This window comes from Globicephala melas, chromosome X, assembly GCF_963455315.2.
Source record: "Globicephala melas chromosome X, mGloMel1.2, whole genome shotgun sequence".
NCBI classification, from domain to species: Eukaryota; Metazoa; Chordata; class Mammalia; order Artiodactyla; family Delphinidae; genus Globicephala; species Globicephala melas.
In genome coordinates this window covers 47,030,098-47,056,560 of record NC_083335.1, presented here as the reverse complement: position 1 = coordinate 47,056,560, position 26,463 = coordinate 47,030,098, and the positions used below count along the sequence as shown (strand labels likewise).

At 37.3% G+C, this 26,463-nt stretch overlaps 1 long non-coding RNA gene and 1 pseudogene across 1 annotated transcript in view; one reads left to right on the top strand and one right to left on the bottom strand.

Moving 5' to 3' along the window:
* The window catches only part of LOC115843966 (uncharacterized), an 890,247-nt gene that overhangs the window by 712,733 nt on the left and 151,051 nt on the right, over positions 1-26,463 (bottom strand). Inside the window, exon 3 of the long non-coding RNA XR_009560713.1 lies at positions 8,846-8,914. This is a non-coding gene — a long non-coding RNA (uncharacterized lncRNA). The remainder of the gene's footprint in view (positions 1-8,845; positions 8,915-26,463) is intronic.
* Positions 4,807-5,213, top strand: LOC132594582 (small ribosomal subunit protein eS25-like; annotated as a pseudogene).

Sequence of the window (26,463 nt, the reverse complement as noted above, 5' to 3'; positions counted from 1 at the left end):
ATTTTCCAAAAATATATATTTGGAGCAAAATTTAACCTTTTTTTTTTTTTTTTTTTGGCTGTGTGACATGTGGGATCCTAGTTCCCTGAGCAGGGATCAAACCCGTGCCCCCTGCATTGGAAGCATGGAGTCTTAACCACTGAACTGCCAGAGAAGTCCTGGAGCAAAGTTTAAAGAAATTAAAATACCTAAATATCATATAGTCTTAATTTCTTAACAGCTGCACATCTTTTTTTCTCTCTGCTCTTTTTGGCACAAGGATTATCTTGAGCTGGTTATTTTTAAGAAACAGTAGACACAGGAAATGCTCTGAAAACTGAGTAGAAGTTACCCTTTTGTAAGAGAGATTTACATTTATAAGGAAAATCTCCATTTGTAAGGGTGTCTCCCTCTCTGTACCAGGAAGAGAAGGATGACTAAATCCCTAGAAACTCATCAACGGAGAAGGCAAGGCCTTAAATCTGTATAACAACCTTACCCTCGTTAACTGTGTTTTCCTGGTCACCTCCCTTAACTGGTTGCCCACCCTCAGCACCTTCTTTAGCTTAAGATGGCATTTAAGGTGATGGCTTTGGTCATTTTGGAGAGTCACTCAGCTTTCCCATGTATACAAGAGATATACAGGTTATTAGACTTCTGTTTGTTTTTCTCCTGTTAATCTGTCTTTTTATTACAGGGGTGTCTCATCTAAGAACCTAGAAGGGTAAAGGGAAAATTGTTTTTCCTCCCCCATGGTACTTTTCTTGAAAAACTGGTTTTCTCTTAGTTCCATACAACAATTCATTGATTTACTAACCAGCCCCTCTCAGTCTCTTTGAAAACAAGCAGGACACTGTGAGTCCTCCCAGTACAAAAGCATTTTCATGTCCCCCAATCCTTGTTTGAAGGAAAAAGGCTTTCAGCCTCTTAGACTTTCCCTGAGTTCCAAAGGGCAGTTATAATTAGAGGAGTGAGGGAATGCAGAATAAAACAATAGTGCAGCAATGGAGCAGGGTCCTGGTTCCTCCTGGGGGATCTGCATAATTATCTGATACATATCTCTGAGTTCTTCTACAGGAACTAAGACCCCCACCCAGGTGGAGGATGGTAACTTCAGGCTGAGCATAAGCCATGGACCCCAGACTGACTGGAACCAGAAGGCTGATGATTGAGATTCCTGGAACACCACCCTGTTACCTCCCCACCAACCAGTCAGAAGAAAGTCACATATCTTGCAGCCATACCCCCAAATTTTGCCTATAAAAACTGTTCCTTAAAAACCATCTGGGTCCCCCCCCCCAAAAAAAACCATCTGAGAATTCGGGCCTTTTGAGTACAAGCCACCCGTTCTCCCTTCTTGGCCCTGCAATAAACATTTCTCTGCTCCAAACTCCAACATTTGGTTTGCTTGGCTTCACTGTGCGTCTGGCACACAAACTTGAGTTCGACTACATCTTTGCTTGTAGGAAAAAATCTGCCTGTTATTTAAATAAATATGGCTTGACAGACACAATAAGAAAAATGATAACCAGATACAATCTTATCCTTTTTTCTGTAATAACTGTGTTCTTCCAATCATAAGGAAGTCATTTTTCTTTTACTTCACTAATTCAACAAGCATGTACTGAGCACTTACTATGCACCTGGCACTATACTAGATACCAAGGATACAAAAAGGAAAAGGAAAAAAGTCTCCTTGATCATGTATGCAAATAATTGCAACAGAATGGGGATAAACAGAAGTGTTCAAACACCATACTATGGCCTCCAAGGCCCTTGCTTATCTTTCTAATCTCTTCTTGGCCACTATGTTCCTGCCACACTGGCCTTCTCTTTATTTCAAATACACTAAGTTCCTTTTCACCTCAGGCCTTTGCACTTATTTCCTCTTCCTGCACTGTTTTTTTCCCTACGTTCATCAGCTGGCTAAGTCCTATTCATCTGGCAGTAATCAATGTGAATATCATTTCCTCACAAAAACTTTATCCCCTCAGATGAGGTTTTTTCCTGTTGTATACTCTCAGTGCCCCCTGTAATTTTAAATTTTAGCTCTTGCAAACTAAAGAATGTCGCTCCACATCTGGTTCTACAAGAATGAAGTCACTAGCCACTGCAGTCACTGACCTTCAACACACCCTGAAAGGAGTTCAGGGTGGAGATCAAGAATGAGACACCCTCTGCTTTGTGAAAATCTGGCAGAACCGGCCTTCAGATAGTTAGATATTTTCAGGAGAAAATTTTATGAACCCAATTTCTTACATCTTCTCATACCTAGAAAAGCTCTAAAATTATTAATGGAGGCATCTGCTCCTTGTGACTAGCAGCAACCTTCTACCAAGATGTGTGTGCTTGATTGCACATATCTGCTTCTCCAAAATCACTTATATACTGACCTCCCCCTCTACCTCTTCAGAGCAGTTCCTCAGAGCTATCTGAGAGTCTGTCTCCTGGGCTAAAGTCCTCAGTAAGCCCCAAATACACCTGAACTCACAGCTCTCATGTTGTGCTTTTTTTTTTCAGTCTACACCCAAATCTCATTGCAATTAAATAATTATCCATGTAATTGGTTATTGTCTGTATCTTCCACTAAACTAGACTATAAGCTTAATGAAGGCAGAACTACATCAGTGTTGTTCAGTAGTATATTCCTAATGGCCAGCACAGGGCCTGGAATATAGAAGTTTCTCAATGAACATTTGTGGAAGGAAGAGAGAACTAAAGGAGAAAGGAAGATGGAGAGGAAGGGAAGGAGGGGGGGGGGAGGGAGGAAGGAAGGAAGGAAGACAAGAAGACTGAATGTGCACTAAGAAGAGAGTGGCTTATCCCTGTTTATGGGAGTCAGAAGCACTAATTTTTGAGGTTTCTCTTTTCATCAGAGTTACTTATTCTTAGTTTCTTAAACACCCCCTTTCTTTTTTTTTTAATTTTTATTGAAGTGTAGTTGATTTACAATGTTGTGTTAATTTCTGCTGTAGAGCAAAGTGACTCAGTTATATACATTCTTTTTATATTCTTTTCCATTATGGTTTCTCCCAGGATATTGAATATAGTTCCCTGTGCTATACAGTAGGACCTTGTTTTTTATCCATTTTATATATAATAGTTTGCATCTACTAATCCCAAACTCTCAATCTATCTCTCCCCCATTCTCCCTCTCCCTTGGCAACCACAAATCTGTTCTCTATGTCAGTGAGTCTGTTTCTGTTTCGTAGATAGGTTCATTTGTGGCATACTTTACATTCCACATATAAGTAATATCATATGGTATGTCTTTCTCTTTCTGACTTCACTTAGTATGATAATCTCTAGTTGTTGCAAATGGCATTATTTAATTCTTTTTTATGGCTAAGTAGTATTCCTGTGTGTGTGTGTGTGTGTGTGTGTGTGTGTACACCACATCTTCTTTATCCATTCATCTGTCAATGGACATTTAGGTTGTTTTCATGTCTTGGCTATTGTGTATAGTGCTGCTATGAACATAGAGGTGCATGTATCTTTTTGAATTACGGTTTTGTCCAGATATATGCCCAGGAGTGTTCATCACCCCTTTCTAATAACTTGTATCTCTACATTCCAGACCAGGAAGCTGTGCTAGCTCCAACCACTTTCTGACAATGACTGTACCACTAGCATGAAGTTTTAAAGTGATCTCAATACAATACAACCCCAGTGGTTTTAATATGGGGCCTGCTGAATGCAATGCCATACTCATCCCAAACTCCTTCCCTCTTTAGTTAAATCTTTTCTGTTATATCTGCATTTGTGTCTGTACCTCTATCTTGGTGATGCAGAAAGTAGAAATGAAACATCAAAAATTAGATCCTTTAGGTCATTTGTAAAGCACTTTTTCACACAATCTGCCCTCCATTCCCACAGGTAATTATGAATTGCTGGTAGAAAGTTATTGCCATCAGTCTTAGAGAGATTAATATGAGCAAAACTAACAGTTCCCTTCTCTCCTACTTAATGACTGCAGTCAGAGGTTTCTTACATTAATATAAAAGAGAAGGCAGACAAGATGAAATCGGTCTTCTTAGAAGCTTCAACAGCAATCTAGTCTCTTTCAAATAGGAAACAGCAACTCCCCTCTCCATACTTCAAAAAATTAATATAGCATTTGAAATTATCTTTTCATTCTACTTTTATTATAATGCTCCAATTTTAAGTTACTATAGTAACCATTTTGGATTTGAGTGAAAAATTCATTATTGTCACTTTAATTGTTTGGTTTTTGTTTTCTACTCTAGCTACATTGGAGTTTAAAACTGGAAAATAGGTTTATCTTGTACTATTCTCTAAATATTATGGAGCACAAAGACAATTCAGACAATGATTCTGTATGACTATTATTGGAACTATCTGTTTATATACCAATCATTGATGTCTGTTTTAGAAACATTAGATATTGTACTAAGGTAGACCACTGTTCAGTATAATTAAATAAAAGAGTGTGAATAACTAATATTCAACACTCCACTAAAAAGCATACAACATGCAACTACTTCTGTGATACTTAATTATTAAAGAACATTTATTTGTTACTTATATTGAGGAATATAAAGATGGTGGTCATGATATTTACATCATAACACAATGTGTGCTTTAGGAGAGAGGACCCCATAATGGATTAGTCTGATTTTGTCATAATATTTATCAAAATTACCAATTAATGTAAGTTGTCCATGTCTGATTATTTTTTAAATTTCCTAAACGCCTAATTATCTTCAACTGTTTTACTGGTTATTGCCCTTAAAAAACTGTTTGCGGACTTTGGGTCCAACATCTTAGCAAGGCGGCAGTGGTAGCAGTTGCTCTTTGAGTTTCACTATGCTGCCCAAGGATGACAAAAAGAAGAAAGATGCCAGAAAGTTGGATAAGAAAGACAAAGCCCAGGGAACAAATCTGGGGGCAAGGCCAAAAAGAAGACATGGTCCAAAGCAAAGTTCGGGAGAAGCTCAATAATGTAGGCTTGTTTGACAAAGCAACATATGACAAACTCTGTAAGGAAGTTCCCAAATATAAGCTTATAATCCCAGCTGTGGTCTCTGGGAAACAAGATTTGTGGTTCCTTCACCAGGGTAGCCCTTCAAGAGCTCCTTAGTAAAGGACTTCTGAAATTGGTTTCAAAGTACAGAGCTCAAGTAATTTACACCAGAAACACCAAGGGTGGAGATGTCCCAGCTGCTGGTGAAGATGCAGAACAGGTCCCACCAACTGTCCATTTTGAAAAATAAAACTGTATTAAATCAAAAACAATCATTTGTGGAGATTCCACAAGGCTTGTAATAAGTGTGCTTTCCTCCTTCTGGCTGTGTTTTTGGGGCTCTACAAGTCAGAGATCACATCAAACCAAATTCACTGACCATCTATGCTATATGATCCTAGGGTACAAATCTGTATGAGGGCAAGTGATCTCAGGTTTATTTTACCCCCCTTCCTTTCCCTTTTCCTGCTCTGCTTAGGTCCAGAGAAGCCTTCTCTCTGGGTCTGTGGGGTTGGTAGGATCAGAAAGTGACCAATTAGTTGTGGTTCATCTTAATCCTCACCCTTACCCCTCCAATGTCTTCAAGGCAAAAGCAACTTCGGCACTCAAATAGTCCTCTGGCCTCTTTGGTCAAGCTTCTCCTCAAAATGGGTCTGCTAGGGCTGCATAATCTTTACAACTCCTCAGTGTTTTTTTTTTTTAGGGTTAGTTTTGTAGTGCAGATTGATTTATTTATTTAAAATTTATTTATTTATTTATTTTGGGCCACACCAAGCGGCTTGAGGGATCTCAGTTCCCCAACCAGGGATTGAACCCAGGCCATGGCAGTGAAAACCTGAAATCCTAACCACTAGGCCAACAGGGAACTCCCACAACTCCTCAGTGCTTTTAAGGTGATTTATTCAGAGTTGTTTTCAGCCAGAGAGTTTGATTCAAATAACCCACTACCTAACCTGCCCTTATGGGGAATAGCTATTACATTTTTATTGTATGAAATTATGCATTTGTGTTTAACAACTGTGATACTTGCTTTTAGGAACTTCACAGTGCAATAAGATGAAGGAAATGTAGTCGCACAGTTTTTGTTTTGAGAGATTAGTAACCATATGGAAGACTGCTCTGTCGCAGACTTTTGGGGGAAAAAGGTGTGAGACTTTTGATGGATTGTCCCATTAACGTTATGAAACTGAAGAGCCCATTTTGCTTGATGACAATTGTTCTTTCTTCAAGGGGTAACTTCAATTGGTTGACCAATAAGTTGCATCCTTGCCTTGAAGAAATAACCACCAAAGGAAAATCACTCCTAGCTGGTTTCCCAACCACCTCCAACTGGTCCTGAGCTGCCCTGTAGTGGCCAAGGTCCAGCCTCGTGAGGGGAAGCTGTGAGGGCAGCTAGTTGATTCAGACTGTAGAGACAGCATTTAGTCAACAGCCTTGTCTCTCATACCCTGATGCCTTAGAACTCCAACGTGTGTCTGTGAAAATGAAGGCAGATTCCTGACTCCGGCTACGGATAAGTGGATAACCTTGGGCCAAGTTTGTGACTTCATAACTTTTTAACAACAGCTCCATTTATGGCTTAGTGCTTAACTAGCCAGGACAATGGATTTGATTCCTGAAAGGCCAAATCAATAACATTGGACACCACAGCTTTGAGGGCAGGATTATGGTGAAAGTGATATTTTAGATCTTACAGAGGAAAACTAAGTTCACATTTACTAAAAACACAATTTAGGTATTAACATACTTCCTAATATACACTTAAAACTTGTCTAAATTACCCAAGATTAACCAAAAGGAAGAATAGAAATGCATTGTAAATATGAAAAAACACTAAACTTAAAATCACAATATCATGCTATTCTTCTTTTAGCATATTAAAATAGAGGTCATCTGAAATTCATTGAGTATTAACTCATAGTTTTTGCATAATCATAAATAGCATATTTTACCTAAGACACTGGAGTTTTTATGAAAATAATTAGTCCATTAAAATTAGTTCAGTGCCTTTAGAAATGAATAGGCTAAAATGCAAAGCAAGATCTATTTATCCAAGAACAAATTGAACCAAGATTTTAATTTATTTGTTAGTGAAACAAAATTGTTAATCTTCTATTAAAAATTATTTGTATTTGTATAATATCCCATGGTTTATAAAGTACTTACACACCCAACATCTTATTTAATCCTCTCAACAGCCCTGTGAGGTAAGCATTATCACCACTTTACAGATTAAAAAACAAACTCAAGACTCATTTAGAATATAGGTCTTACTAAGTTCACAGAGTGAATCAGTGGCAAATAAGTCTTAAATTCAGTCATCTGACTTACAATCCAGTGCTTTTTCCACTAAGTTCACAATTTACATTTTTCTCATCATTGTAGAATCATTACTAGTTTCATCCTAGGAAAAAGACCAATCCTTAAAACTCTAGGCCATGTGTGCAGATAAACAATGAATAAGGACAAATTCATGAACTTTCAGTTCAGGTTTGTCAATCAAAAGATTCTGGGCTTCCCTGGTGGTGCAGTGATTGAGAGTCCACCTGCCGATGCAGGGGATACGGGTTCGTGCCCCGGTCCGGGAAGATCCCACATGCCGTGGAGCGGCTGGGCCCGTGAGCCATGGCCGCTGAGCCTGCGCGTCCGGAGTCTGTGCTCCGCAACGGGAGAGGCCACAACAGTGAGAGGCCCGCGTACCGCAAAAAAAAAAAAAAAAAGATTCTGTAACTACATACAGAGGCATTCCCCAATGATGAACTCGATGCCTAGAAAATACTCCCCAAGTCTAAATGAACAATCTTTCAACTATTTAATAAGGGAATTTCACCTTCTAACAAAAAGATTTTTTCCCTCCTTACGAGTAAAGTTAAATCCTAACTCAAGGCCAAATAAATAGTTAAATTATTTTTCTCATCCTTTAACCTAGAAGTTGCTTTTCTTAGCTAAATTCACGGAAGCAGTCTACATATTTTAAGAATTTTCATTTAGTGTTACATCGACTTTCACCTTTACTTTATGGCTGAAACTTTGAACAAGTGCCAATAAATCATGACTGAGATGAAACCGAGCAAGATCCTTAGAAGCAGAATAATCAAGACATATGCATTTGAGAGACCAGTAAAGTAAATGCCCCTTCAATTCTGTATGTATTCAGTTTATATTCATTCTGCTTAAAATTATTTAAGACTTGCATTTGATATAATTCCTAAGTCACTAGTGCTTAAGATATCATACGATTTTTGAGGAAATATGTAAACATTATGTAAATATTGATCTATAAACTACACATATTTGTAAGGACTTCTCAATACAGTTAACAATTCTGTTAAATCCCAGTGCTTCTATTTTTTTATACAAACTATAACTTTCCAATGACAGATCTCTATTCTCAATATATTCATTAACAATTTGAGACATTTCATATTTGTAAATTAAAAGTTAATTTTACAGTACATATTCCAAGTTAGCAGGCCAAAAGGAATATTTTTCTCTAATTGACATTGAAACAAATGATTAGCATGCTACAGTACTTGTCCAACTCTTTTATATTCATTAATTATTCAGGATTAATTCTGCAAAAATCCAGAGAATGCTTATGACGATGAGTTTTTAAGATACACAACTGTTCTAGGATATAAGAAATGTTCATGAATTTATCATGTGTTGAAATATACCATGAAGATCTCGACTGCTAGAAATGTCTCCTACCTTTTTAAAAATATAATTACTAAATATTGGTGGAGAACACACATTAACATTCGCCAATTAAAACTCAATTACAATTTTCTGAACTATTAAGATTTATTAACCTTGTGCAAGGTTATATACAAATTATTCAGATGCTTTTAATTTGTGAAGTACTTTAAATACATTACTTACTTCACATGCATTGTCTCATCTGGTCCTGTCAACAATCCTGGGAGATAGGGGGAGCAGTTAGTAAGCCCACTGTAAAGGAAGAGAAGACATGCCCATATTAGAAGCCAAGCAGAGGAAGTGTCAACACTATGCCAGGTACAGTACTAGATGCTGAGGATATAATGAACGAGCTGCATAATCAGAAAGCTTCTGATATAGCAGAGAAGACACACAAGCATTAAGAATGAGCTGTGATGAACACTTTAATGGGGAAATCAAAGATGCTATGAAAGCTCAGAAAAGGGCAACCTAACTTCGCCTTAGAGGAGTCAGGAAAGTGTCCTTGAAAGAAGATATATTTGGCAGGCACAAAATCAGAAACTTCCTTGTAAGATATGCTCAATGGTTTGTATCTTATTGTGAAGGCTGTGGGAGCAGTGGGAGAAAAATGAGGGGAAATGCTGGAAACATAGGTCTGAGATAGAAAAAAATTTTTTAAATTATACTAGCATTCATTAACCACTTAATGGGGGGGGCAGGAATTGCGGTGAATCTATTTCTGCAATCTATATTTTATTAAATCTTCACATTAACCCTAGGAGTTAGTTACTAATGGTATTGATATTGGTGTTACTGTTACTATTATTATTTCTAGTAGCAGTAGTAATAGTCTAAATTGTTGACGATTACTTAAATACCACATAACAAGTCACTATACAGCAAACATGGTAAAATCCCATTTTATATAAAATGAAAGAGAAAATGTCACGCAAATGGCTAATGCTCAAAAAAGTAATGGGGTGATTGTTATGGATTGATTTGTGTCTCCCCCAAATTCATGGTTTGAAGCACTAACTCCCACTGTGACTATATTTGGAGATAAGGCCTTTAAGGAGGTAAATGAGGTCCTAGGGCCTCATCCAGTCTGACTGGTATCCTTCAAAGAAAAGGAAGAAACACCAGGAATATGGATGCACAAAGAAAAGGCCATGTGAGGACATGAGAAGATGGCCATCCACAAGCCCAGGAGAGAGGTCTCAGGAGAAACCAAACCTGCTGACACCTTGATCTTGGACTTCTAGCCTCCAGAACAGTAAGAAATACATTTCTTTCGTTTAAGACACCCGGTCTGTGGGATTTTGTTATGGTGGCCTGTTGCGCTGTACCCCGCAGTCCTGCAATCCTTGCAACTGCCCAGTTGTGAGACCGAAGGAAGAACCCGGAGCCAGTGACAGAGACATCAGTGATTTGTTGGACAGGGTATCTTACAAGTCAGAGGCAAAGGTCCTGGAGCCACACCCCACACCCCACCCTGTATGGGTGTACGGCCAAGGGCAGGCAGGACACAGGAGCAATCTTTGCTACACAGGGGCGGGGAGGAGGAAGCTATCAGTTATAGGGGCAATGACTTCAGAAGAGCTCCCTCCTTGCCAGGGCGACTGGGGCAAGGGCTGCTGTTTTCCTGTTGATGACAGAATATACTGGAGCCTTTCTGGTCCAGGGCTAGAAAAATTGTTAGCTGGGGGTTGGGCCAATCACACAGGTAGTTACTGATTAAAACTTTCAGCTTAGGAGGGGGAGGCAATCATGCTCAGAAGGATGAGGTGGGGCCAGGTAGAGTAAGGGATGCACAGAGAGCAAGAGAGCAGCCATTTTATGAGGCTTGAACGTACCTGGCCCGAGCAGACCAATACAGTTATATTATTTATTTTCAACCAAGTCATCATATTGACCAAACTACTTTCAGCAAAAAGAAATTGTTTTGGTTTGGGGTAACATTTTGCTTATCTGTTTGCTTTGGTTTTTAGTGAGAGGAGGGTGGACACTCTGCCCTAAGCTTCAGTAGAGTGTGATCCCACTGGTGCAGTTGTGGGAGCAAAGGGAACCAAACCTCTGTCCAAGGCAAGACAGCATAGTAAAGCAAGGGACCATCAGATCCTGGTTGGCACCAAGGTGGGGGATAGACATTGGTCATTGGCAAGAATCAGATCTGAGTTCCATATAGGAGGCACAAGATGGAGGGAGTAGGTTGAGAAGGTAAAGTTTGGTGAGATTGCCTGAAGCAAAAACCTACATAGGGGATATTTTATAAAGAATCAGCTATTGAGCCTGTGGGCTAGTAGAGGCCTTAAAAAAATTGTCTGGAAAAAAACATGAGAATCCTTTCTGAGTAAGGAAGGAAGGAAGGAAGGAAGGAAGGAAGAGAGGGAGGGAGGGAGGGAGGGAGGGAGGAAGGAAGGAAGGGAGGGAGGGAGGGAGGGAGGAAGGAAGGAAGGAAGGGAGGAAGGAAGGAAGGGTTATTGTGATAACACATTTGAATTAGCTATCCATAATTATTAGCTATCAACTGAAATGTAAAGAAAAGCTAAGATTGTTACTCATTACTTCACATTCTGCCCCAAGCTGCCACAGACAATATTTCAGATACTCTTACTTAACTGCATATTTATCCAACCAGAATGCCCCTGCATCTCAGACCCGTCTCCAGTTATATAGTTACATCAATGGTCTTGATATTTTTTTGTCCATTGTTTTTTTCTTTTGCAATAAGGGCATAAGTATGGGGATTAAAAGCCCAGGTTCTGTAAACAAACTGCGAGGATTCATATCCAGAATCTATTAATACTTTTATTTAGCTGTGTAACCTTGGGCAAGTTACTTAAACTCTCTGTGCCTCAGTTTCTGAGCAAACGTTTTTGTGAGGTTTAAAGGAGTTAATACATATAAAACACTTAAATTCATGCCACACACATGGTAATGCTCTATAATTCTTGGCTCTTATGACTGTTAATTGTGACATTAAACTGTGAAAGAGAGTTTAGCAAAGGAAGACTGGCGTTGCTCAACCACATTCTATTTTACTAGAATGCTTTTTTTTTCAGTGATAAAACATAATCTAGTATGATTTTGTTTCTGTTTTTTTCATTTTAATAATATAATATTGCATCCTAATTATAAAGCATAAAAAACATAGAAATAAAAATATAATCATACTAATATAACTATAAATAGCTAATATAAAATTATAGAATGTTTTGAAATACTATCAAGGATTTTTTAAAAATTACAATAGTAAGTAGCTCCTATACTCAAAATAACCACTGTAATTTATTTTCAATTTTCCATGAATTCTTAAAACTATTGTACAAATTTTAAATCATGAGACGATATAAGTATTATTTTTAACTTGCAATGTAGTAGGAAGCTTTTCTGTCATAAAATATGATCTGTGGATGTAATTTATCTTAACACCTTTATTGGAGTATAAATGCTTTACAGTGTTGTGTTAGTTTCTGCTGTATAACAAAGTGAATCAGCTATATGTATACATATATCCCCATATCACATTCCTCTTGCATCTCCCTCCCACCCTCCCTATCCCACCCCTCTAGGTGTTCACAAAGGACTGAGCTGATCTCCCCGTGCTATGCAGCTGCTTCCCACTATCTATTTTACATTTGGTAGTGTATATATGCCCATGCCACTCTCTCACTTTGTCACAGCTTACCCTTCTCCTTCCCCGTGTCCTCAAGTCCATTGTCTAGTAGGTCTACATCTTTATTCCTGTCTTACCCCTAGGTCCTTCATGACACTTTTTTTCCTTAAATTCCATATATATCTGTTAGCATACGGTATTTGTATTTCTCTTTCTGACTTACTTCACTCTGTATGACAGACTCTAGGTCCATCCACCTCACTACAAATAACTCAATTTCATTTCTTTTTATGGCTGAGTAATATTCCATTGTATATATGTGCCACATCTTCTTTATCCACTCATCTGTCAAGGGCCACTTAGGTTGATTTCATGTCCTGGCTATTGTAAATAGTGCTGCAATGAACATTGTGGTACATGACTCTTTTTGAATTATGGTTTTCTCAGGGTAGATGCCCAGTAGGGGGATTGCTGGGTCATATGGTAGTTCTATTTTTAGTTTTCTAAGGAACCTCCATACTGTTCTCCAGAGTGGCTGCATCAATTTACATTCCCAACAACAGTGCAAGAGGGTTCCCTTTCCTCCACACCCTCTCCAGCATTTATTGCTTGCAGATCTTTTGATGATGGCCATTCTGACCGGTGTGAGGTAATACCTAATTGTAGTTTTGATTTGCATTTCTCTAATTAGTGATGTTGAGAAGCTTATCATGTGTTTGTTGGAAATCTGTAATTCATCTTTGAAGAAATATCTATTTAGGTCTTCTGCCCATCTTTGGATTGGGTTGTTTGTTTTTCAGATATTGAGCTGCATGAGCTGCTTGTATATTTTGGAGATTAATCCTCTGTCAGTTGCTTCATGTGCAAATATTTTCTCCCATTTTGAGGACAGTCTCTTCATCTTTTTTATGGTTTCCTTTGCTGTGAAAAAGCTTTTAAGTTTCATTAGGTACCATTTGGTTATTTTTGTTTTTCATTTCATTTCCATTTCTCTAGGAGTGGGTCAAAAAGGATCTTGCTGTGATTTATGTCATAGAGTGTTCTACCTGTTTTCCTTTAAGAGTTTTGTAGTGTCTGGCCTTACATTTAGGTCTTTAATCGATTTTGAGTTTACTTTTGTGTATGGTGTTAGGAAGTGTTCTAGTTTCATTCTCTTACATGTAGCTGTCCAGTTTTCCCAGCACAACTTATTGAAGAGGCTGTCTTTTCTCCATTGCATACTCTTGCCTCCTTCATCAAAGATAAGGGGACAAGATGTGTGTGGGTTTATCTCTGGGATTTCTATCCCACTCCATTGATCAATATTTCTGTGTTTGTGCCAGTACCATACTGTCTTGAGTACTATAGCTTTGTAATATAGTCTGAAGTCAGGGAGCCTGTTTCTTCCCACTCCGTTTTTCTTTCTTAAGATTGTTTTGGTTATTCAGGGTCTTCTGGGTATCCCTACAAACTGTGCAATTTTTTGTTCTCGTTCTGTGAAAAATGCCATTGGTAGTTTAATAGGGACTGCATTGCATCTGTAGATTGCTTTGCGTAGTAGAGTCATTTTCACGATGTTGATACTTCCAATCCAAGAACATGGTATATCTCTCCATCTGTTTGTATCATCTTTAATTCTTTCATCAGTGTCTTATAGTTTTCTGCATACAGGTCTTTTGTCTCCTTAGGTAGGTTTATTCCTAGGTATTTTATTATTTTTGTTGCAGTGGTAAATGGGAGGGTTTCCTTAATTTCTCTTTCAGATTTTTCTTCATTAGTGTATAGGAATAAAAGAAATTTCTGTGCATTAATTTTATATCATGCTACTCAACCGAATTCACTGATTAGCTCTAGTAGTTCTCTGTAGCATCTTTAGGTTTCTTTAATGTAAAGTATCATGTCATCTGCAAACAGTGACAGTTTTATTTCTTTTATCAATTGGATTCTTTTTATATCTTTTTCTTCTCTGACTGCTGTGGCTAAAACGTTCAAAACTATGTTGAATAATAATGGTGAGAGTGACCAACCTTGTCTTGTTCCTGATCTTAGGGGAAATGGTTTCAGTTTTTCACCATTGAGAACAATGTTGGCTGTGGGTTTGTCATATATGGCCTTTATTATGTTGAGGTAGATTCTCTCTATGTCTACTTTCTGGAGAGTTTTTATCATACATGGGTGTTGAATTTTGCCAAAAGTTTTTTCTGAATCTATTGAGATGATCATATGGTTTTTCTTCTTCAATTTGTTAATATGGTGTATCACATTGATTGATTTGCATATATTGAAGAATCCTTGCATCCCTGGGATAAACCCCACTTGATCATGGTGTTTGATCCTTTTAATGTGATGTTGGATTCTGTTTGCTTGTATTTTGTTGAGGATTTTTGCATCTATGTTCATCAGAGTTACTGGCCTGTAGTTTTCTTTGTTTGTGACATCTTTGTCTGCTTTTGGTATCAGGGTGATGGTGGCCTCGTAGGATGCGTTTGGGAGTGCTCCTTCCCCTGCTATATTTTGGAAGAGTTTGAGAAGGATAGGTGTTAGCTCCTCTCAAAATGTTTGATAGAATTCGCCTGTGAATCCATCTGGTCCTGGGTTTTTGTTTGTTGGAAGATTTTGAATCACAGTCTCAATTTCATGGCTTGTGATTGGTTTGTTTATATTTTCTATTTTTTCATGGTTCAGTCTCGGAAGGTTGTGCTTTTCTAACAATTTTTCCATTTCCTCCAGGTTGTCCATTTTATTGGCATATAGTCGCCTGTAGTAATCTCTGATGATCCTTTGTATTTCTGCAGTGTCAGTTGTTACTTCTCCTTTTTCATTTCTAATTCTGTTGATTTGAGTCTTCTCCCTTTTTCTCTTGATTAGTCTGGCTAACGGTTTATCAATTTTGTTTATCTTCTCAGAGAACCAGCTTTTAGTTTCATTGATCTTTGCTATTGCTTCCTTCATTTCGTTTTCATTTATTTCTGATCTGATCTTTATGATTTCTTTCCTTCTGCTAACTTTGGGGATTTTTTGTTCTTCTTTCTCTAATTGCTTTAGGTGTAAGGTTAGGTCGTTTATTTGAGATTTTTCTTGTTTCTTGAGGTAAGACTGTATTGCTATAAGCTTCCCTCTTGGAACTGCTTTGGCTGCACCACATAGGTTTTGGGTCTTTGTGTTTTCATTGTCATTTGTTTCTAGGCATTTTTTTTATTTCCTCTTTGATTTCCTTGTGACCTCTTTGTTGTTTAGTAATGTATTGTTTAGCCTCCATGTGTTTGTATTTTTTACATTTTTTCCTGTAACTGATATCTAGTCTCATAGCGTGTGGTTGGAAAAGATACTTGATACAATTTCAATTTTCTTAAATTTACCAAGGCTTGATATGGCCTACCCTGTAGAATGTTCCATGAGCTCCTGAGAAGAAAGTGTATTCTGTTGTTTTGGGATGGAATGCCCTACAAATATCAATTAAGTCCAACTTGTTTAGTGTGTCATTTAAAACTTGGGCTTCCTTATTTATTTTCATTTTGGACGATCTGTCCATTGGTGAAAGTGGGCTGTTAAAGTCCCTTACTATGATTGTGTTACTGTCGATTTCCCCTTTTATGGCTCTTAGCATTTGCCTTATGTACCGAGGTGCTCCTATGTTGGGTGCATATATATTTATAATCGTTATGTCTTCTTCTTGGATTGATCCCTTGATCATTATGTAGTATCCTTCCTTGTCTCTTGTAACATTCTTTATTTTAAAGTTTATTTTATCTGATATGAGTATTGCTACTCCAGCTTTGTTTTGATTTCCATTTGCATGAAATACCTTTTTCCATCCCCTCACTTTTAGTCTGTATGTGTCCCTAGGTCTGAAGTGGGTCTCTTGTAGACAGCATATATATGGATCTTGTTTTTGTATCCATTCAGCAAGCCTGTGTCTTTTGGTTGGAACATTTAATCCATTCACGTTTAAGGTAATTATCGATATGTATGTCCTATGACCATTTTCTTAATTGTTTTGGGTTTATTTTTGTAGGTCCTTTTCTTCTCTTGTGTTTCCCACTTAGAGAAGTTCCCTTAGCATTTGTTGTACAGCTGGTTTGGTGGTGCTGAATTCTCTTAGCTTTTGTTTGTCTGTAAAGCTTCTGATTTCTCCATCAAATCTGAATGAGATCCTTGCCGGGTAGAGTAATCTTGATTGTAGGTTCTTCCCTTTCATCTCTTTAAGTATATCATGCCACTCCCTTCTGGCTTGTAGAGTTTCTGCTGAGAAATCAGCTGTTAACCTTATGGGAGTTCCCTTGTATGTTATTTGTTGTTTTTCCCTTGCTGTTTTCAATAATTTTTGTTTGTCTTTAATTTTTGCCAATTTGATTACTATGTGTCTCAGCGTGTTTCTTCTTGGGTTTATCCTGTATGGGACTTGCTGCACTTCCTGGACTTGGGTGGCTATTTCCTTTCCCATGTTAGGGACGTTTCTGACTATAATCTCTTCAAATATTTACTCTGGTCCTTTCTCTCTCTCTTCTCCTTCTGGACCCCTATATTGTGAATATTGTTGTGTTTAATATTGTCCCAGAGGTCTCTTAGGCTGTCTTCATTTCTTTTCATTCTTTTTTCTTTATTCTGTTCCACAGCAGTGAATTCCACCATTCTGTTTTCCAGGTCACTTATCTGTTCTTCTGCCTCAGTTATTCTGCTATTGATTCCTTCTAGTGTATTTTTCATTTCAATTATTGTATTGTTCATCTCTGTTTGTTTGTTCTTTAATTCTTCTAGGTCTTTGTTAAACATTTCTTGCATCTTCTCGATCTCTGCCTCAATTCTTTTTCTGAAGTCCTGGATCATCTTCACTATGATTATTCTGAATTCTTTTTCTGGAAGGTTGCCTATCTCCACTTCATTTACTTGTTTTTCTGGGGTTTTATCTTGTTCCTTCATCTGGTACCTAGCGCTCTGCCTTTTCATGTTGTCTATCTTTCTGTGTTTTTTTTTTTTTCCCCCCCACAGGCAACAGGATTGTAGTTCTTGCTTCTGCTGTCTGCCCTCTGGTGGGTGAGGCTATCTAAGAGGCTTGTGCAAGTTACCTGATGGGAGGGACTGGTGGTGGGTAGAGCTGACTGTGTGCTTCCTGGACCTGACTGACTATTTCCTTTCCCATGTTAGGAAGTTTTCGACTATAATCTCTTCAGATATTTTTTCAGCCCTTTTTTTTTTCTCTTCTTTTTCTGCGACCCATATTATTTGAATGTTGGTGTGTCTAATATTGTCCCAGAGGTCTCTGAGACTGTCATCAACTCTTTTCATTCTTTTTTCTTTATTTTGCTCCCTGGTTATTTCCACCATTTTATCTTCCAGCTCACTTATGCATTCTTCTGCCTCAGTTATTCTGTTATTGATTCCTTCTAGAGTATTTTTAATTTCAGTAATTTTGTTGTTCATCACTGTTTATTTGCTCTTTAGTTCTTCAAATCCTTGTTAAATGTTTCTTTTATTTTCTCCATTCTGTTTCTGAGATTTTGAATCATCTTTACTATCATTATTCTGAATTCTTTTTCAGGTAGGTTGCCTATTTCATCTTCATTTACTTGGTCTTGTAGGTTTTTACCTTGCTCCTTCATCTGTAACATATTTTTTTTGTCGTTTCTTTTCTTTTTTTTTTTTTTTTTTTGATGGGTGGTGCTGTATTCCTTTCTTACTGGTTTTTTGGCCTGAGACATCCAGCAGTGGAGTTTGCACCAGTTGGATAGAGCTGGGTCTTGGTGCTGAGATGAGGACCTCCAGGAGGCCTCACTCTGATTGATATTCCCTGGGGTCTGAGGTTCTCTGTTAGCCCAGCGGTTTGGACTCGGAGCCACCAGCAGAGGAGCTCGGGCCTGATCTCCAGCCTGGGAACCAAGATCCTGCAAGCTTTGTGGCCCGGTAAAAAAAAAAAAAAGGAAGAAAGAAAGAAAAAAGAAGCAGTACAATATCAAAGAATAAAAAACAAAATAAAATTAGAAAGACAAAAAATATAGTAGGAAAAATAAAACTATAACTGTAACAACTGCAACAAGATAAAATAAAACCACAACAGAAAAAAGAAAAAAAAAAAGGAGGGGGTAACAAGCCAAAAGGAGAGATCACTAACAAAGTACAAAGAATAAAATAAAATTAGAAAAATAAAAGATTTATTAGGAAAAATAAAAATATAAAAGAATCAAGAATAATGAATCAACAAGGTAAAACAGAATCCCAATCTAAAGGAGGAAAAAAGGGGACTTCCCTGGTGGTGCAGTGATTAAGAATCTGCCTGCCAATGCAGGGGACACAGGTTTGAACTCTTGTCCAGGAAGATCCCACATGCCGTGGAGCAACTAATCCGGTGCACCACCACTACTGAGCCTGCTCTCTAGAGTCCACGAGCCACAACTACTGAGCCCACGTGCCACAACTTCTGAAGCTCACGTGCCTAGAGCCCATGCTCCACAACAGGATAAGCCACCACAGTGAGAAGCCCACGCACCGCAATGAAGAGTAGCCCCCGCTCACTGCAACTAGAGAAAGCCTGCATGTAGCAATGAAGACCCAATGCAACGAAAAATAAATAAATAAATAAAATTGATTCTTTAAAGAAATAAAAAATAAATAAGTACAAGAGGAAAAAAGAAAAGTAAAAAAAAGCTTTGCCTATGGGGGTGGAGTTTAGGCGAGGGGTGGAACTTAGGCAGGGGCGGGGTTCGGGTGGGGTGGGACCTAGGCAGGTGGGGGGTGATGTTTTAGTTTGGGGTGGGGCCTAGGTGGGGCAACGTTCAACCATGGGGCGGTGCTTTTGCTTAGGACCTGCATAGAAGGGGAGAGGCAGCATGTCAAAAGGAGAGCCTCTGGAGTGTGGAGTTCTGGAGTTTGGAGGTAGGGCCCTGAGTGAGGGTGTGTGGGTGGGGTTTAGGCCCAGCTCATTGGGGGGGGGGTCTCTGAGTGTAGGGTTAGGGCCCTGAGTGGGGGTGTAGGGGTGGGGCTTGGGTTCTGCATGGCAGGAGGGAGGCTCTAAGGGCAGAGGATTAGGCCCGGGAGCTGAACAGGCTCCCCGGTGCCTAAGTGGACAGGGAAAGCACTGGCCCCGTTCCCTTTCACTCCCTCATTCCCCTCCCCGACTGTCTCTCCCAGGGTCTCTCCCCTTCGCTGCTGGACCCCTAACCATAGGTGGGTCCCTCTGGGTGTAGGAACTCCTCCCCTCCCCAGCCACCCCTCAAGGATGCCAGTCCTTGAGGTCCGGTCTTTCCCTTTGCTCCCCCTTCCCTCCCTCCCACTCCCTCAGGACCCACGTGGCTGGAGGGGGCCTCAGTGGGCAGAAGATCAGGCCCAGGATCTCAGCAGGTTCCTGGGGCCCCAAGTGAGCAGAGGAAACCTGGCCACACTCCCTTTTGATCCTCTGCCCTACCAGTGGTTCCCCAATTTCCCCTTTGGGTGTGGGATCCCTTCCCCTCCCCCAGACACCCTTCAGGGCCGCCAGTCCCATCCCACCTCCACTTCTCCTCCCCCTTCACTCCCCCACCATGCCCCACATCCTACCTGGCCACTGGGGGTTCCTCCCATCCCCTTAGGTGTCCATGGTCCCCCACCAGTGCCTGGTAGGTGCCCTAGTTGTGAGGAGATGTGAATTCTGCATCCTCCTAGTATGCCATCTTGACTTCACCCCCCGTGAATGTAATTTTAATTATTGTATAACATTCTATTGAATAAATGTACCACTACTTAGCCATTCATATTTTTAGGCATTTAGGCTGCATCCTCCTCCTCCTTTCCTTCCTCTTCCTTCTTTTCCTTCTTTGCTATTGTAGTTAACACTTAGATATGCATCTTGGTACCAAAATACAAATAAATATATTGATAAATGAAAGGATGGATAGATAGGTAGATAGATAGATGATAGATAAAGCTGCTTTGAACATCTTTAATACTAATATTTGTCATCATCTCTGATTATTACCTTAAGAAGAATTCCTAGAAATAGAATTCCTGGATCAAATTTTTAATATTATATTATCACTTTCCACCAAATATGTTGGGCCAAACAAATATTCACCCACAGCATAAAAGGGCTCTTATTTCCCTGCTTTACTAGTAACAGTGTATATTTAACTTCTTCATCTTTGCTAATTTTTATGGGCAAAAAGCATATGCCATTGTTTTTTTAATTTGATTTTTTGATGACTAGTCAAATTCAAATATATGCATTGACCCTTTGTACCTATTTTATGGACTATCTTTTAATAACTTTAGATCACCTTTCATTTATTTATTATGTTTTATATGTATACACACATATTCAAGTTTATATGTTATAAACAAAACCATATCATACACAGCTGTAGCTATAATGAAGTTTTCCTTTTTTCTTCTTTCTCATTTTGCTTTACATACACCTATATCACCTTCTCCCCCATAGCCTATGTTAATAACTTAGCATGTATCCTTCCAGAGTTTTCTCCATGCTCATATAATCAACCACCATAAGACAGAGACAGAAAAGGACAGTGTGTGTGTGTGTGTGTGTGTGTGTGTGTGTGTGTGTGTGTGTGTGTAAGAGAGAAAGAAGAAAGGAGAGGGAGAGAGGAGAGAGGAAGGGGAGAGGGAGGAGAATTGTTGGGACCATGAACACTAGAGCCAAAATGTCCATGTTGAAATCACATTTCTGCCGTTTACTAGCTGTGTGAACTTGGACAAGTGACTTTACCTCTCTATACCTCAGTTTCCTCATTGGTAAAACAGGCATCATAGTAATACCCACCTAAATACATACATGTAAATTCCTTATAAGATTTCTGGCACATTGTATGTGTAGTATAAATATTAACTGTCATTATATACAAGAGTTTGGGGTCATCATTTGTTTTACAAAAATGGTATTGTAACATACACATCCTTTTGGAAGGAGGATCTTGTTTTCCTGATATGTGAGACATAATAATTAATATATTTCAGTAAGTCTTAAAATGCATTTGATTGAAAGATGCATTATTACTTTATGCCCCACTAAGAAAGAAAAAGTGTTACCAGTTAAATACAACACAATGTTTTCTTATTATTTAGAGTCTTCATTCTTATTGAAAGGGTTCTTTGAGACATATTTATACATAAAATTTTACCGTATATTATTCTTGTGTATATGTTTTAAAAAACTATAAAAGAACTAAATTGGTTACAGTAATCCGTAAAAAAAAAACTTTCCCACATGAGTCCAATTCTTCTGCACACTCTCAAGTCAGAGTTGTCATCACCCATGGATTTGCACACATTTTTTTCTGTGTCATCCAGAACATTGGTGGTGAGGCATTTCTTTAAAAAGGGCTTTACTATCATCACCGGGATTTTATTTGAAGCCATGTACACCCATTCTGCAATTCTTGATGCTGGAGTCTTCTTGATCATACCAGAAAGTGTCAATACAAGGTTTTCAAAAAATAGGGGAATTTCCTGGTGGTCCAGTGGTTAGGACTCTGTGCTTTCACTGCCAAGGGTCCGGATTTGATCCCTGGTCAGGAACTAAGATCCCATAAGCTGCACAGCACAGCCAAAACAAAAACCAGTCAGGACTCATATTCTTTTCTCCAATTATTTGCTTGAGTGAAACACTGAGGGATTGTAATAGTTTTCCAGCCATGGTATCGGGAGCAACAACCATATTTGTGCCAGCGCAGTGGGGGTAACTATAGCATGACTATTACCTAGCCCACAGCAACTATAGAATGTCATCAATTCTAAGGCACATCCCAATTTTAGAAATGAAAAACTGAGAGAAAAAATGTATTTTGAACTAATAGGATATGGTAACCCATTATTTTGATTAAAAAGAAATTTTCCCTGACTGCCACTGAGCTTAGCATATTTACATTTTGTGGGGAGGATTTAGTTTTCTGTGATTTGCTTTTTTATATCCTTCATTTTTCTATTGGGGTATTTTCTTTTTCTTATCATTTTGTAATAGTTCTTATATATATGATAGATATTAATTCTTAGTGATCATCAGTACCAGAATTTTCCCAAATCTATAATTTGTCTTTTGCCTTATTGGATTTTTTCTCAAGCCAAATATTTTCATTTTTATATAGTCAAATACATTGCTTTTTTTAAATATAACTTTGGGTTCTCCTGCCTTGCCAATGTCTTTTTGATTTCTAAGCTGTAAACATAGTTTCTTTATTTTTCTTCCATAATTTTTATTTTTGTTTATACTTAGTATTTAACTCATCTATCTGTTTTTCTGGTGTTTTTCTAATATGATTTGAGAAAGGAGTTTAACATTATTTTCTTCTATGTAGATAGCCAGTTGTCCCAGAACCATTTATCAAATATTACATCCTTTCCCCACTGAATCTGAAATAACATTTTTGTTATATATTATCTTTTCATATACTTTAGGATCTATTACTTGGTAAATTTTATTCTTCAATTTATCTTGAATTTATTCTTGTGCAAATGGTTATTCAGGTGTTTAGAATTATTTATTGAATAATTATGCCTTCCCCACTGATTTGAAATACTGTGTGTGTTTGTTCCATTCATCTTTCAGCTTTGGCACTAGCATTACCCCATTTCAATTTTTGCAGCTCTATAATATGTTTTTATATCTGGTAGACAAATCATCTCCTCTCATTTTTTTATTCTTCTTTATCAGAATTTAATTGGATATCTTCTCATGTTTATTCTTTCAGATGAACTCTCAGATGCTCTGATCACATTATATCTCTCTCCCCATACACATAGATACTAAATAAATAATAAATAGAGTGAAGTGGTTTTGATTGAGTGTGTTGCATGAATAGATGGATCTCTCCATAAAGATATACTTTCTATAATATGTTCCTCCATTTACTAAAGTATTCTTTTATGCCTTTAGTAGAGTTTTGTAGTTGTCTTAATTTGGTGGTGCACATGTTTTTGTTAGCTTTATTATTGGGAGATTTTTTTTGGTTAGTATTGTGATTTTTTTCCTTCATTTTATTGTCAAATGGATTATTGTTAAAATATTTAAAAATATTGATTTTAGTATATTAATGTCATAGTTTTGTACTTCATTTTCCTGGAGTTTGCATATAGAGAATTACACCACTTATGAATAATAAAATTTTTCTGTTTTTTATTTATATTTGATTTGTATATTTATATTTTAGAAACTCATTGACAAACATGTCCATATTATGTTAAATAATAGAGATAGTGGTGAACAATCCTATTCGTTTTAAATTTTAATAGGAATGCTTCTGGTATTTCCTCATTATGTATGATGCTAGTTTGACTTATATTAGTTTTTTATCATGTGAAGAAATTCTCTTTCTATTTCTGTTTTACCAGGGGTTTTCTTTAGGAATGTCTGTCAAATTCCTCCCCCCAAAAGATATTTAAGCATCTGTTGAAATATTTTTCTCCTTTGATTTATTTTGAATTATTATTAGTTTCTTAAATTGAGCCATCTATGAATTAATGGTATAACATTTACTTAATCAGCAAATATTAGTCTTTGAATATATCACTGGATTCAATTTGCTTTGTCATTTAGGATTTTTGCACCAATAGTTACAATTGGTATTGGACAGTTATTTGCTATTTTTGTGCTGTCAAATTTTGGCACCAGATTTATACTAGCTTTGTAGAATAATTTGTGGAAGCTTCCTTTCTTTCTCTATGATCTTTTATTTGGAAGTTTGAAATAACTTACTATGAAATTGTCTTGGCAGGTGGCTTTCTACAAGGGGTTTTCTGTGACAAGTCTCAATTTTAATCAAGTTTTCTACCTCTACTTGGGTTGATTTTAATAATTAATATTGCCCTAAATATTCATGCATATGTTGAGATTTTCAGATTTTTTAATACTTTTTTTAAAAGTGTATTTCTACCTGTAGTTATATCACGTACTTACTTTCTACTCTTGCATATTTATGCTTTCTTTTTTTTTCTTGTTTAGCCTTGCTAAAAGTTTGTCCATTTTATTGCTCTCTTTGAAGAAAATAGCTCTGTAATTGTTCATTAATAAAACTGTATATTTTTTATTCAATAGACTTTTATTTTTAATTCATTTATCCAATTTTTCTCAGTTTTCCTTTTCTTTCTGTTCTTTTTGAGCATAAGGGATATTGCTCTTTTTTCCAGCCTCTTGAGATGAATGTTATTTTCATTCTGTCCTGTTTAATAATAAATGCATTTAAAACTAGTAAGTTTCCTCTGAATACAGATTTGGTTTCAGAAATTTTCATAGTATTGTTTTCACTGGCAATATTTTCTGAATGGTGATTTAAGCTAAGCTTGATTTTCTCATAGATCCAATATTTATAGGAGAGTGATTTTTAGTTGCTTAATGGTTTTATTTTTTCAATTTATAACTCTACTATTAATATCTGGTTTTATGCATTTTTTTCAAAGAACGATTTATATAATTTCCAATTTGGGGAAAGTAGTAAGATCCTTTATGACCGAATTTGGTAAGTGTTCTGTAGACCCTTGAAAAAAAAAGAAAAGAAGTGTATTTTCTGTAGTATAAATGTGTGTCAAATTGATAGTATTATTAATCTTATTACTTTCTTCTATTTCTATTTAATTTGTCAAATATTATGAGAGACATGCTAAAATCTCTCCTAATGGTTGTGCTTTTGTCAACTTTCCCTGATAGTCAACAACTTTTGCATTATATATATTCTGATGTTGTCTTATTTAATACTTAAGCATTGCTTTATCCATAAAAATCGGTTTTCTCAATGTAGTTTTATCCTCTTTGCTTTTAATTCTACTTTGCCTGGTGTTGACGTTGTGAATCTTTCTTTTCTCTCATTTTCATTTGCCTGGTATAGCTTTGCTCTTCACTTTATTTTTAACCTTTCTCTGATCTCTTCTTAAAATATTGGTCTTGTATTAAGAGGGTTTCATCCATTCACACTTATCATGATAAGTGATATATTTGGTCTTAATTTTGGCATTGTATTTGATACTTTCAGTGCTTGATATGTCCAGATTTAATATGGTCATTGCTTTTTAAATTTGTTTCCTTATTTCTCCAGTTTTCCTGGTGCTTGTTTTCTGTCTTTCTCTTTTTAATCTAGTGATATGGAAGTTGTATATGGTAGTATTATTATGTGATGTTCTAGTAAACTGGTCTCCCCAAAAAGCTGTGATTTGTAGTGTTTTTGTAGTATTTGCCAATTGCTGATTTTGATGGCATAAATACTCCCACTATGGCCAATTTCAAGTCACCAACATGATGCAACTGAATGCAGAGATAGCTCCAGCCCACTACTGGATTTATGCTACAAATGCTTATGTTTACATGTTAAAAGTTGACCTCTATATCTCCACAAACATCAAAAATATGTGTGGGGCTTCCCTGGTGGTGCAGTGGTTAAGAGTCCGCCTGCTGATGCAGGGGACACGGGTTTGTGCCCCGGTCTGGGAGTATCCCACATGCCGCGGAGTGGCTGGGCCTGTGAGCCATGGCCGCTGAGCCTGCACGTCCAGAGGCTGTGCTCCACAATGGGACAGGCCACAACAGTGAGAGGCCCACATACCACAAAAAAAAAAAAAAAGTGTGAATTGATCTCCTCTATATAGGATGTCTTAATATGTGTTTATTCTGTTACCACCAATCCCCACCAACACTCATGTTATATTAAAATAATCTGATCTCTTGAACTGAGATTATTCAATCCTTTTTATTATATAATTTATCCTTTAGTAGTTATTTGAAATTACTGTCATTTTATAACCACACCAATAATAATTATTTATTATTTATATAATAGATTTGTGGTTTTCTAATTAAAGCACTCATAACCACATTTTATGATATTCATGGGGAATGATTCAAATTATATTCAGTTCCCTCACTTTTCTGGATATTTTAAATTCTGCTCTTGGATTAAGCTAGGCTATCAGGATGGTATGTCTAAGGCCTTTGCTACCTTAGCCCTTCAGAAATAACCTTCACCAAGTCAAATGTGTGTTAACATCAGGATAATTTTCAAAGAACACAAGAAACAATAAGAATTTCACTACAAATTTTGCTGTAGATGGAAATGGTTATCCACTGTATCTCTCAGTATTCCTAACAGAAACCTCCATGTGTGTGGAATTTTGTTTAGAATCCAACTGGTACTTTAAAAACTTTTTTGAGGATCATGAAAATGACTATGTTTCTTTTTTCCTTTTGATTTCCAGGAATCTCAGGCCTAAATTTGAAGCTAAACTTCAGGAGTTATGCAAATTCTCCTGGCCTGAT